This window comes from Dendroctonus ponderosae, unplaced genomic scaffold (genome assembly GCF_020466585.1).
Source record: "Dendroctonus ponderosae isolate FM_Combo_2020 unplaced genomic scaffold, Dpon_F_20191213v2 Dpon_F_20191213_1, whole genome shotgun sequence".
Lineage (NCBI taxonomy): Eukaryota > Metazoa > Arthropoda > Insecta > Coleoptera > Curculionidae > Dendroctonus > Dendroctonus ponderosae.
Window position 1 is genome coordinate 32000085 of NW_026017110.1, and position 13393 is coordinate 32013477.

Genomic DNA, 13393 nt, shown 5'->3' on the forward strand with positions numbered 1-13393 from the left:
ACACCTGGAAAGGGCCTTTGGTTGGAATGGATACAGTAAGAAAGATTTCAATAGAGCAATTCGACCAAAAAACAGTGAAGATCGCTCGGAGACAATAGAGACGCATGATGAGCGTGAGAGTTGGGCTTGCCTCCCGTACATACATGGAGTCACGGACAGGATCGGCAAGATACTGGAGAAACACCAAGTAAAAACAATTTTTAAAGGCACGCACGCACTGCTAGACGGCCACCAAATACGCTGCGACGAAGTGGACATTCTGCACCAATCTGAAAGATACTACCCGAGACTCACCAGACAGGCCATCGAAATATTTAAACACCAAAACAACTTTAACAGAATAGAAGAAATTACGGCACTCAATCCAGATTGGAAGCGCTATTTGCGCCAAACAGCATGTGCTCCGAAGCGTTTGAACCCCCACCCATCCCCCACGCATGAGCACACCCGGCTGGGCTGCATAAATACGACGGGGAATGCAGCAGTTGAACCAGTCTTAGTCGGAAAGCACGGGAGATTAGTTTGCCTACTGCCTCATCGCCTTTGATAATGTCCACCGCAGTTGTGAACGAAACGTCCGGAAGAAATTCCCATTGACCACGGCTTCAAAGCCCGGAAAACATTCCTAAATGTAATTTGTATGATTGCTTTTTAAAAACAATTAAATTAATACAAATAATATATTGTACCGTGGATGGCCGAGTATCTAACTCTTTCTTTAGCTTCCAACTTTTATTCCACTCGGTACAACTTTAAATACGGAACAGGAACAAACTAACTTCAAAATTACCGTCAACTTCACAAACAATAACAGGCGGAGAACTCGCTCTTCCGACTCCCGGAGTTTAACCTCTTCTGCACTCGGACGCTGCTGTCACTTCACTTCCTCTGTGTGGTTCTCAGGTAACCCAGATGGTTCTCGAAATCTCCAGAACAGGTGCGAAACTTCCCGCTTGTCAGTGTCATATTTGACAGTAAATGCGGCGCAAATGGGGCTCCTATTTACTAAAATACCATCAATTTCGATCCCCCCATTCCAAACGTGAGTACCCCAGGCCATTTCCGTTACAATATTTTACTTGAAACCGAACCTTAACTATGACTTATGAATCTTAGACCGTATATCTTAAGACTGACTATCTTCAGACTGATACCACCTAATTGCCATATAATATTTAGCCAATCAAATTTTAGCGTTAGTAAATGCAAGAGACACAGATCAGATAATCGGAAAACATCAGATTCTGTCAGATAAATATATATACTCAGAGCGCTTTTTTTGTCCGAACAAACGATGGCCTGACAGCGACATCCAATAACGTGCAGACGCGGGTCCTTTTTCCGTGATATTATGCTAGACACTTCCGATTTTATTGGTTTGTACCAGTAAGTTTCTTTGATCCAGACAAGTTTTTCCTGAAAAGGAGAAAAACCGTATAAATCCGAAAACGCTGTCATTTTTCAATTTACAGTCAACTAGCTGGAATACGAAATAATCATCAGCTGTTGTTGTTACGGTTTTCCCAAACGGCTACTAATATTTATATGGGGGTATATTAGCAGTCGTTGGGTTTTCCTTTTGAGACTTGAACTCAGTTTCCTACGAAGTATTTCTAAATAATATTTTTTAATACTGCAAAATGTATAGCCAACAGGTAAGGCAAAGAAGTTCTAATAACATGAACGGCGGATGGTTGCATTCATTCAATTTATGCATGAAAAAGCCAAGTTAGCCAATATAGAGCAACAGCCGAAGTGATGGTTATACTCATGGAACAATATTTGGACCAAATAATTTTTTTTAATATCCAGCATTTTATTAGGTATATTATATATGCGTTATACAGGGTGATCCGTAATGAATATTTTGTATTGCAACTGAAGGTTCTAGAAGTCAAAATAAAATACTTTTTTTTGAACTTCTTCATCACAGATTGTAGACAGGCATACGACAGAATATCCCACGTTAAACTTTGGAATACAATGGTTGAATTCTCAACACCTTAAGATTAGGTGAAACTAATAAAGGTGCTTGTCAAAGACTGTAGGAGCTGTCTTCGCGTTGCACTACAGTAAGAACACCAAATGGGTGAAAAAACAATTTTACAGACTTGAACGGCAGAGTAAAGACATGGCGTTAAATATCGACGAGAGCAAAACCAAATACATGTATGTAATTAGACAACCCCGGGGAAGACGAGACAGAGTGGGCTAAAACATGACAATGGGAGAAAACAACTTTGAAGAAGTAAGTAGCTTCAAATATCTAGAAGCAACAATAACAGACGATAATAACATTCAAGAAGAAAAAGGGGACAAAATTCTCAATTGAAACAAATGCACATACGCATTGAGTAACATGAGACTGGTCTGCGAGACGTGGATTATGACAAACACAGTAGAGATCAAACTTCGCTACTTTGAACGGAAAGTTCTGAGGAAAATGTACGGTCCATTATTATACTCATATAATGAGATCCAAAGATAGAGGATCTGAATAAACGAGGACGTACGCGAGCTGTAAAAAGATCTTAATATTGTGCAAGTAACAAAGTGCCAGAAACTACAATGTTCATATCAAAAGGCAAGCAGAAGATAGATGGGTGAAACTAGTCTGGGAATCCAACCAAAGAAGCCGAAGACCCCCTGGAAGAGCACGGACAAGATGGAGATTTAACATTGAAAGTGATATTAGGACCATAGGCGGAAGAAATGAACACTGACCTAATGACCATGATGGACCGAGGAGTTTGAAGACTAATTTCACAGTCAGTCGAAACCCACGAAGAGTTGTAGAACTACGGGTAAGTAAGCAAAGGAAGGTTAGAATCATATCAATCTTGTCAGCACTGGCTATAGAATTACTTTAGCTATCAACTGTCCATTTGCGGCCACTAGCAATTTCCCCAGATTGGCTTTCGCTTACTCACAAAAATCAGTTTTCTTGTAGTAAGCAACACAAAATGATGCTCAACATTTCTCTTCTGTAGCAGAAAGTTAATTTACATAGTCACTTAGTCTACATAGCGAAGCTAAAGTTTATACGTGGTCTACGTTTTTATGCATTTTAAGAGCGTAATGCATAAATTGACCATATATACGGGATCATACAGGACCTGTTTGGCTTCTCTGAAATCCTTCTCATTCACTCTGAAATTCTGATTCTCAATTCATTTCGCAATTTGTCTGTACTAGCAGTTCGTCTGCACTATTCTATTTCCATTTGAGTATTCAACTGTTTTAACATTTTTTTTAATGACAAAGATTAAGTGCATCTGCGCAATAGTTTAATTTTTTACCGTTACCGTATTCTCAGAGAAAAGCATCAAAACGTTCTAAAAAGAAATGAGCCCATCTTTGAGTCGCCCTGTATAATGCCAGATGTTCTTGCTCAGAAAGCCGTCTACGTCGTTTTCATTTAGCGCTCAAGACTTTTTTGGCATGACGCTGATTTGATAATCATGTCGCAAAAGTTCTCGGGGGAGAAATTGTGTATTTCAAATGTTTTTCTTAGTCTAAAACCAGCCAAAAGTACATTTAGAAAAACTCAGAAGAAAATGGGTTTTACTGCTCTCTTGAATTCTTTGAAATCTAACGACCACGGATCTGTAATAAGAAAATGTGACGAAAATGGCATAATCGTTTTGGCTAATATTGGTGTCTTGTTTCACATAAATATAAGAAAAAAATGTTTGCGGAATATTCAGCGTATTTATTGATTACTACAGAAATTCATGCAGATATTTTCTTTATACGAGCGATTAACAACTGTGTTACAGGAAAACAGACATCCGGCAATCAATTCTGAAATTGTTTCCATTTCACGTTTAGGTCGTTTAAAAGCACCAGCACAAGTTTTCACCACCTGTCAGTTCGGTACCATGTACAAGAAAACTGTTAAACGCGGTTCGTAGCTTGCCGATGCCTTCCCTTCATCTGATATTGAACATTTACTTTACTGTTTTATTATTACATTGACAATGTTTTGATCCGGTATAATTGCACGTTTTAACGTTAACATTAGTAAGCAAAATTTTATAGGGATTTGGCGATTCTGGAAATTTTGCCAGGAATATACATATGTAGTAATACAGGTTTGTCCATTTCATGCTTGGGAAAGTAAAGTAAAAAAAAAACACCGGAAAATGCAGATGGAGGCGAAAATTTTAATTCAATATAACGATTAAACCTTGCCATTATACGTGAAGAACAATATCATTTAAATGTCCTCAACGGGACCTCCTACAGGCTTAAATCCTTTTGAGGTAATTTTAAATAACTTTTCGGCAAATTACCGGTAATATCTCGGTCATTACTTCACGGACTTCGGCTTTCAGTTGCTCAAGGGTTTGAGGATTGTTGGCGTCAACACGATCTTTTGCATATCCCGACAGAAAGAAGTCTAACGCTGTTAAGTCGCAGAATCTTGCCGCCCAATTGACATCATTCAACTCAAAATTAAGCGTCCTGGAAAATTCTCTTGCGATAGGGCTCTAACTGCCAGTGTTGTGTGCCTCGTTGTCCCATCCTGTTGGAACCACATGTCTTCCAGATCATAATCTTCAATTTATCTCCAAAACTAAGAGGTTAACATGCGTCCATAGCGCTCAAAATTGAATGTTATCGCTCTCCTTGATTGTTTAAAAAACAATACGGGCCCATAACACAACCGGTCCATCAAGCACACCATACGGTCACTTTTTCAGGATGCAAAGGCCTTTCTGCGATCACGTGAGGATTTCGGGATACCTATATACGGCTGTTCTGTTTATTCACGTAACCACCGAGCGAAAAATGAGCTTCATCGCTGAAGAAAATTCGGTTCGAAAAATCATCATCAACGGCTTGTTGTTTAATCACCCGATTTGCGAATCGACCAATTCGGGTCTTCCTCCACACTTTGAGCAACAACAGCAATATTTTCAGCTGAACGAATGTTGCTATGATGCCTTAGAATATCAGTAACCGATCCAGTCTCTGGAAATTTTTCCACTGTGTTCGAAATGGTTTGCTCTGTGGGTCAATTATGTCGACCGTATCTGCTCGTAAAGCCCTAAACGTTGGAACAGCAGAATCACCATTTTTATAGTAACATTTAATAATTTTTACGCGTTTTTCGACAGTTTAACGATCTATATTCCAAAATGGCAAACTTTCAACTAAAACAAAAAAGCTTCGGATGACGTTTACCTTTGACAGATATCAAGTAGTTACAACCGATAGCACCAACATTTCGTTTCAGAAACACCACATTTTTTTAAATTATTTTCAATTAATACTTTTTTCTTGATCCAACAAAATCAGTTATTAAGACATTCATTCATCTGGCACAGTTATAGAATTGCCTACTGTTTTGTACATACAGGGTGATTCAAAATTTGCGTCATTCCTTTTAAGGGTATACAGAGGCCCACTTAGAGAGTACGAAAAAATAATTAAAAATTATAATAATAAAGATTATAACAATTATATATTATATAAATAACAATTTTATAGTTCAAATCAAAGTTTAAATCAAACCCAATTTTAGTTTATAATAATAATATATTATTTTATTTAACAAAAGATATACATAAAAAACACTCCTTAGAAGTTACAATAATAACATTAATAGTAATCATTTTTGCGAATTTTCCGTTTTTACAATGAAGCCTTAGCCTAATTATCACTTTTATTATTTATTGGGTCACGCGAGAAGTTAGACATAACATTATTGCAAACATGTATCATGCATCTTAAAATACTTTAACAATTATAAATACATATACATATCTCGGTACAAAAAGTGTCGTCTTTGACTCATCTCAAAATAGTGACCTATGTCACTATTTTGGGTTTTTAAGAAAGATATGCCAAAATACTAAGAAAAATGTAAATTTTATAACGGAAAAATGTCGAAGCCCCCTAGTATTATCTAAACTCCATTTTACAAAAATCATACATGTTCATTACCATGTCATGTCATGGTATGTAATTTTTACATTATTGTATGTATCCTTATATGTGTATTAATAAATTTTATAGAATTTTGTAATGACATCGGAAGAAAATGATCAGGATGTCAACCTTTATGATGATTTGTTGAGTTGACTCCTTCTTCTGAGGCGTCGTCTTCGGAAAATGAAGGAATACTTGATATCGTATTATTATATAACGTATTAACAGTAATGCAGGGCCAAGTATCGAAATAGAAACAATCAGCAATGCGGGGTCAAAAGCCGAAATTGAACCCATGAACAATAAAGTGCCAAGCACCTATTAGAAAAAAGGGAAGGGAAGAAGCAAAAGTGCAGAGGACAAAAAAATGAGAAAGAGAAAAAGAAATTCTAAGGCATGGTCCAGAAATGTGGGTAAAGAAGTAGTACCACTTCATGTCCCACTTTTAACAGTGCTAACGTCACCTGTTCATGATTTGACACCTGACAGAACATTAGGTACTGGCAACGTTGTATTCCAATGGGGCTACAATTCGCGCCATTGGTGATGGCGTAATGACATTTGATGTGTTGCGGTAGGTCAGGTTTTTAATCCAAATATTAAACCTTTTTCATCGGTATTTTTTAATTTTCGGATTTTGTGTGCCTTTAACGTGTTTGAGAACTATGTAAAGTCGATTTATTGGTGTGGTATATGGTTTGAAACACCTCAAATAGTTTAGGTAGAATCTTTAGCGTAGCTTCACGGAAATATGTATATCGATTAGACTTTATCATTTTTATGTTATCTTCACAGCATCAAGAATATTTAGTGGTTCCCAACTGTAGAATTACATTTTCGGGCAAAAAGTAAGAGATACATAAACAAAAAGTATATATATATCAATGTATATTCTAATAAAGTCTTATTTTTAAACTTCAGTGGCAGAAAAGCATATCATAAAGTTCAGTTTTATAACAATGTTTTCGAACTAAACGCCAAACAATTAGCGCGAGGAGAAAACTCTTACACCAGTGGACATGTGGAAAAGTTTTTATTTATGGGAATTGCCAGCCACCCCTAATCAATGAAGGATGAAGAGCAAGACTGCATGTACTTGCCCCAGGGAAAAACTGTGCTCCTTACATATGGTAGCACTTTTATGTCACGCACATTACAATGTTAGTGCGACAGACATTAAGAGCCAATGGCCAACCCATGTTCTAAGCCCAGAGAGAAAAAAACTGTTAAATTAATAAGCTTATGTCTCCTCCTTGCGGTCTGGAGCCCAGCACTTTACCGTTTTAAGACTCTGAAACGTGAATTGCTGAACTTTAACCTAAAAATGTTAAATCAATATATTCCCGAGAAGCTACGCTAAAAATACTGCCTATACTATTTGAGATGGTACAAAGCATATACCACACCAATACATTTTCTTTACACGTAGATCAAACACGTTGGAGGCACACAAAATCGGAAAATCTAAAAATTCCGTTGAAAAAGGTTCAATGTTTGGATTAAAAACCCTCACCTATCGCAACAACGCCGGATGCTTTACCATAGATAAGACTGATCACGTCACACTAATGGTGCGAATTAGCCGCTTCTCTGACCGCAAGGTGACACCGTTATCCTAACCTCAACACATCTTATTGTCTATTTTATTTTCGGTGCTTCATGTTTATCGATAGTTACCCGAGTTTTTAATAATTACGAAGTAACAGGCATTTACGAAAAGTTAATTAGACAGATTACTTTGAAAAACATTGTTGCCATCTTTCTTATCTAGTTTTTTGCAAATATCTGAGCTTTTAATAAAATTTAATTTTTGCTACTAATTTTCTATACTGGCTAGACACCTCCAGACAACACCACCAGAGGAATGACGATAATTTTAAATCACCCTGTAGATAATGATGATAAATACATCAGAAGAAAAACTAATCAAACATACTTTTCAATTTTGCGTATAAATTTTCATCTACGGATTGTTAAATGTTCCAACCAAATTAGTAACATGTGAGTTATCATGTAATTCTTCGCTCGTAACTTCTAATAGGATTGAACTAGTTTGCATCACCGGCTTTTTTGCTGTTATGATCAATAACACCAATCCATTTTTTAAACAAATGCACGTTTCCAATCCCGTAAGCTAAGCTGACAGAAACTGGCCCTTCCAATTTAAATTATTTATTTTGTGTACATAATTCGCGCAATCCAATGAAAAATGAGGCTGGAACGTTTGCCCGGTGTGCGTTTTAACAATTCGCTTTAATTCCTGCAACGTTTAGTTTTAATTGAAACATATATATCTAACTTTCAGCGGGCATAAAATCAGGTATTTTGAATTTGAGCAAACGAATTAGTCAGAATGGAAAAATGGAAGCATTTTTCTCCCAGTAATGGGTGATAAGTTCGTAATTGTATCGGATTAAGAAAACAAATGATACAAAACTGGAACGAATGCGTTTTGCATTTGCACTTTTTAAACAATCCGTCAGGCCTATTGTTTTTCACATAGTTTCTGATATTGTTGAGAAAAAATGATAGAATCCTAAATTGTAGAGCCACATTTAAATTATTTTATAATAGTTTTTTATTTTATAAAAAAATAAAAGCGTGATTCCGAAAGGGCCGCAATGTGATCAGGCAATTCCAATCACTGGAATAATTTTATTTACGTTTCCTCTGTCGCTTCTTAAACGGCAAGTCTGATTCAGCAACTCAGCTAATAAAGTACAGCGTTTGCAAATCAAATCAGTAAAGAGAGAAAAATTCAATATCGTAATGATTCACAATTTCGATTACAAATTAATATTTTGAACCCACTTTTACGTTAAAGTGTTTAAAAAACGTTATCTATTAGTACTTACTCTTAGGCGACGAAATCATACAGAGTTCTTTGTGATGACCCTTACAAAAAGACAGAAACGAATGTTAATTTAGAGTCTACATTAAAAATAAAACAATATTTGTGGTTTTACATTTGACTGAATGATTAGAAATTCCTTCGATATTTCGTCAAAAATCCAAATCAATCAATAAAAACTCAAACCGCAGCTCAGGATGAGCTCGGGCCCGGTTTGATAGAGGTCTGGACGCACCATAAAGTAATTTGCTTCATGAACGACCTTGATCATCACTGTGGTGATCAAAACCAAAATTGGAAGCAACAAAGGGGCCGGTAGACTAGTAGAAAAAATCATGTCTTGCCGACATTGCAAATTGCTATTAAAATAAATTTAGAATAGCGGTCCATCATGTAGTATAGTCCAGCATTTAGTCAAAATTTTTGAAAATTTTGCTATCTTTTGCTATTGATCACGGTGAAATTAGTAGTATATAAAATCAAATAGCAACGACCTGAATGTGGGTTTAGAATTGGTTCAACCTTAACGCATAACGCCAAAAATTCGATAAACAAGCGGTGTTCAATTGGGAAAATGTAAGAAGACCTTGCTTGGAAGTTTCTAGCAAATTAGTGAGTCAAATATTGGCTTCAAAAATTATCTCTATTTTGCACAAATATAAAATTAGTGTTTAAATTTTACTAGAGTGCTAAACTGAATAATTTCCTGGGTCAATACAACATAGAGATATACAGGGTGTCCGAATGGGAACCGTCGCGATCGATAATAACAAGAACATTTGAAAATGGAATATCTTAATGAAATTATCCTTAATATTTTTGATGTCTTAGTGCCACTTAAAACTGTAACTTTCAAGGAACCTAAGCATCTATGGCTTACAGATAATGTACAGGGTTATTGATTGAACTTTGGCCACCCCGTTTTAGCATCTAATATGAAATTTAGAGAAAAATGTTAAATCCAAAAGTTCTAGATATTCACGTTTACTTTATTTTAAGATAACACCAATTGATGCAGGGTGTCTCAAATTCAAGTGGCAGACAAAACTTACCTTTTTTTAAATGGAATGTCGTACTTTTTATTGCATATTCGAACTACTCGCACAATTCTAAGCCTATTCCAGATAAATGTTCTATAATGATTTTCAACTGTTTTTCAGTTAATAACCAATATTGGTTGAACTTTGGCCACCTCATTATTGCAAATAATTTAAAATTTAGAGAAAAATGTTAAATATAAAAGTTGTAAATAGTAACGTCTAGTTTATTTTAAGATAACACCAATTGATACAGGTTGTCTCAAATTTAAGTGCCAGACCAAACTTACCTTTTTTTAAATGGAATGTCATCCTTTTTATTGCATATTCGAACCATTCGCACAAATTTAAGCCTATTCGATATAAATGTTTTATACAGGGTGATTCAAAATTGGCGTCATTCCTCTGGAGGTGTTGTCTGGCGCTGTTATAGGAGTACAGGAATAATAGTAAAAGAAATTAATTGTTATTAGAAACTGAGAAATTTGCAAAAAACTATATCAGAGATACGGCAGCAATGTTTTTCAAGGTAATCTGCCTAATTAACATTGCGCAAATACCTGTTGCTTCGTAATTATTTAAAACTCCGGTAACCATGGAATTCTACAGAGTGACGATCAGATAGACAATGATAAACGGTCAACTCAACAGGAATCGTTGAATGACGGAACGAACTTTCGAAATGCCAACCTGTTCTCATAACCTCTCTAAATTGGAGTTTATAAATAAACTGTACAACACCAAACATTTGAATGGTTAACTCCAAACAAACTAGTGCCTGTGTAATCTCCTTGTTATCCACTCTTATCAAGCAGCTTCTCGTATTCAGTTAATTAACTCCTGCTTCATTTGTATCTCCCTGTGCTGAGTGTATCGTACAAACGTGGTAGGAATGTAGCCGGTATTTATTTAGTGCCTGGGAAAGTGTCAGTGGTTGTGCTCTGAGTGCCCCTGGAAGGCCCTAATTCGGTTATGTCCAATACTTGCTCCTCTGTGCCTGGAACCCGTACATCTATCGTCCACTATCTTCCTGGAACCACTTTCCTCGCTCTTTGTTGCCGTGAGTTCCTTTAGCTTCTGCCATGTTACTGTAGCATTTCCCCTGAATTAATCGCATATCCGCAAATTCGTGAAAGGAAATTTAAAGTAAGTCACAGTTTGACAAATTATTGTTATGATTGACAAAGGCTATGCACCTGTAGCTATCTGTTAATGACAAAAAACATCATTGCGGCTGTGCCTTTTCATCAAAAAAGCGTAGAAGAGAACTTTTTTTATATTACATATTTTCGTAATTTGAAGCAAAGATGGTAATTTTTCTTTTTGAATGCTTAAGTATTTCAATATGCTACCAATTAAATGCTTAATAACAAAGTTGAAATTCGATCTTCAACTGTTAATATTGTCTAGAAATTAAAAAAATATATTTTTAAAATATTTTTAGGGAGCCTCTATCACCCCTTAAAAGGAATGAGGCCAATTTTGAATCACCCTGTAATGTTTTCGAGTTAATTACCCATATTGTTCGAACTTTAGCCACCCCGTTTTTGCAGCTATTTTGCAATTTAGAGCAAAAAATTATATACAAAAGTTGTAGATATTAGCATGTAGTTTATTTTAAGATAATAGCGATTGCTACAGGGTGGCTCCAATTCAAGTGCCTGACCCAACTCCAATTTTCATAAATGGAATGCCCCAATATTTAAATGATTATTTACTGAAAAACAGTTGAAGACCAATATAGAAAATTTATATTAAAGAGGACTGAAATTTTGCGTATAGTTGGAATATGAAATAAAGAGCGGGATTTCTTTTAAAAATTGTAAGTTTGCACCGCCACTTGAGTTTGAGACACCCTGTATCAATTCGTATTATCTTACAATAAACTAGATGCTAATATCTACAACTTTTATATTTAACATTTTTCGATATTCTTCTCTAAATTTCAAATTAGATGTTAAAACGGCCTGACCAAAATTGAATCAATATTGGTTATTAACAAAAACAGTTGAGAATCAATATTGAACGTTCATATCGAATAGACCTAGAATTTTACGAATATCTCGAACATGCAATAAAAAGTACGGCATTCCATTAAAAAAAAGTAGATGTCTGCCACTTGAATTTGAGACCTCTATCAATTGGTATTACCTTGAAATAAACTAGACGTTACTATCTAAAACTTTTATATTTAACATTTTTCTCAAAATTTCAAATTAGAGGCAAATACGGGGTGGCCAAAGTTCAATCAATAACCCTGTACAAACAATGATTAAATTTAAAAAATAAGGCATTTAATAAATACAAACAGAAAATATATGCCAAGGCTTAAAGTAGCAACAACGCTACACATAGAAACTGATGATGGTGGAAAACACCGAAACGTATTTTAATTGATAAATAGACAATAAATGACTGAAGCCCAGGAATTGATTTTGATTTGGAATTGAAACACAGTCAGGAAAGTATGTATAAAGAAAAATCAATAAATAAGAATCTCAATAACATGTCACAAGTCAAAACTTACGTTTTATGGTAAAAATAAGGAATATGTTCAATCTCTTATAAGCATTAACATACGTAAGGATTTGCTACCGTGTGAGAAAGTTGCTAACCACCTGGGTTTGTATTTTGATGTTGAGTTACGTTTTAAATTTCACACAAAATCTTGTTTGCAAAGAGCATACTCTGCCGTAAAACTACTTTATTCTCAGAAGCATTTATTATCAGAAACCTTAAGAATCAGGTTAACTGATGCTTTGGTTCTGAGCTATTTTAAATTTTGCGATGTTGTATTTGTACAATTCTTTGAGCAGACGGATGGAGTAGCAATGGGCAGCCCTCTTAGTCCAGTGATAGCCAACTATTTTATGGAAAAATTTGAGAAGAACGCTCTGGACACAGCCGTGAGGAAACCTAAATGTTGGTTTCGCTATGTTGATGACACTTTTGTTGTTTGGGGCCATGGTCTGACTGAACTTGACGACCTCCTGAGGCACCTCAAATCAATAAACCCTAAAATTCAATTCACTATGGAAGTGGAGAAGGATGGGCGGCTGTCTTTTTTGGATGTCTTGGTGACCAGAAAAACCAACGGAAAGTTGGCCCACACGGTGTAGAGAAAACCAACACATACCGACCGGTACCTGCACAGTGGTTCAAACCATCATCCCAGTCTGAAAAGAGGAGTCATCAAAAATCTCACCGAAAAAGCCAGAAGAATCTGCGAACCAGCCGAGTTAGAGAGAGAATTAAAACACTTGGAAAGGTCCTTTGGTTGGAGTGGATACAGTAAGAAAGATTTCAATAGAGCAATTCGACCAAAAAAGAGTGAAGATCGCTTGGAGACAAGAGAGACGCATGATGAGCGTGAGAGTTGGGCTTGCCTCCCGTACATACATCATTGAGTCACGGACAGGATCGGCAAGATACTGGAGAAACACCAAGTAAAAAACCATTTTTAAACCAACTCGAACCATCCAACAGACTTTGAGATCGGCCAAGGACAAACGGGATCCTTTATCAGCACCAGAAGTCTACAGAGTTCCGTGCAGCTGTGGAAGAGCAT

At 36.0% G+C, this 13393-nt stretch overlaps 1 protein-coding gene and 1 long non-coding RNA gene across 4 annotated transcripts in view; one reads left to right on the forward strand and one right to left on the reverse strand.

Annotated features, from left to right (window-relative positions):
• The window catches only part of LOC109534691 (furin-like protease 2), a 904557-nt gene that overhangs the window by 683889 nt on the left and 207275 nt on the right, over positions 1-13393 (reverse strand). The window lies entirely within an intron of this gene.
• Positions 6506-6898, forward strand: LOC125505774. The gene is made up of 3 exons (XR_007282397.1): positions 6506-6658; positions 6733-6785; positions 6859-6898. It is a non-coding gene; the product is annotated as an uncharacterized LOC125505774 (long non-coding RNA).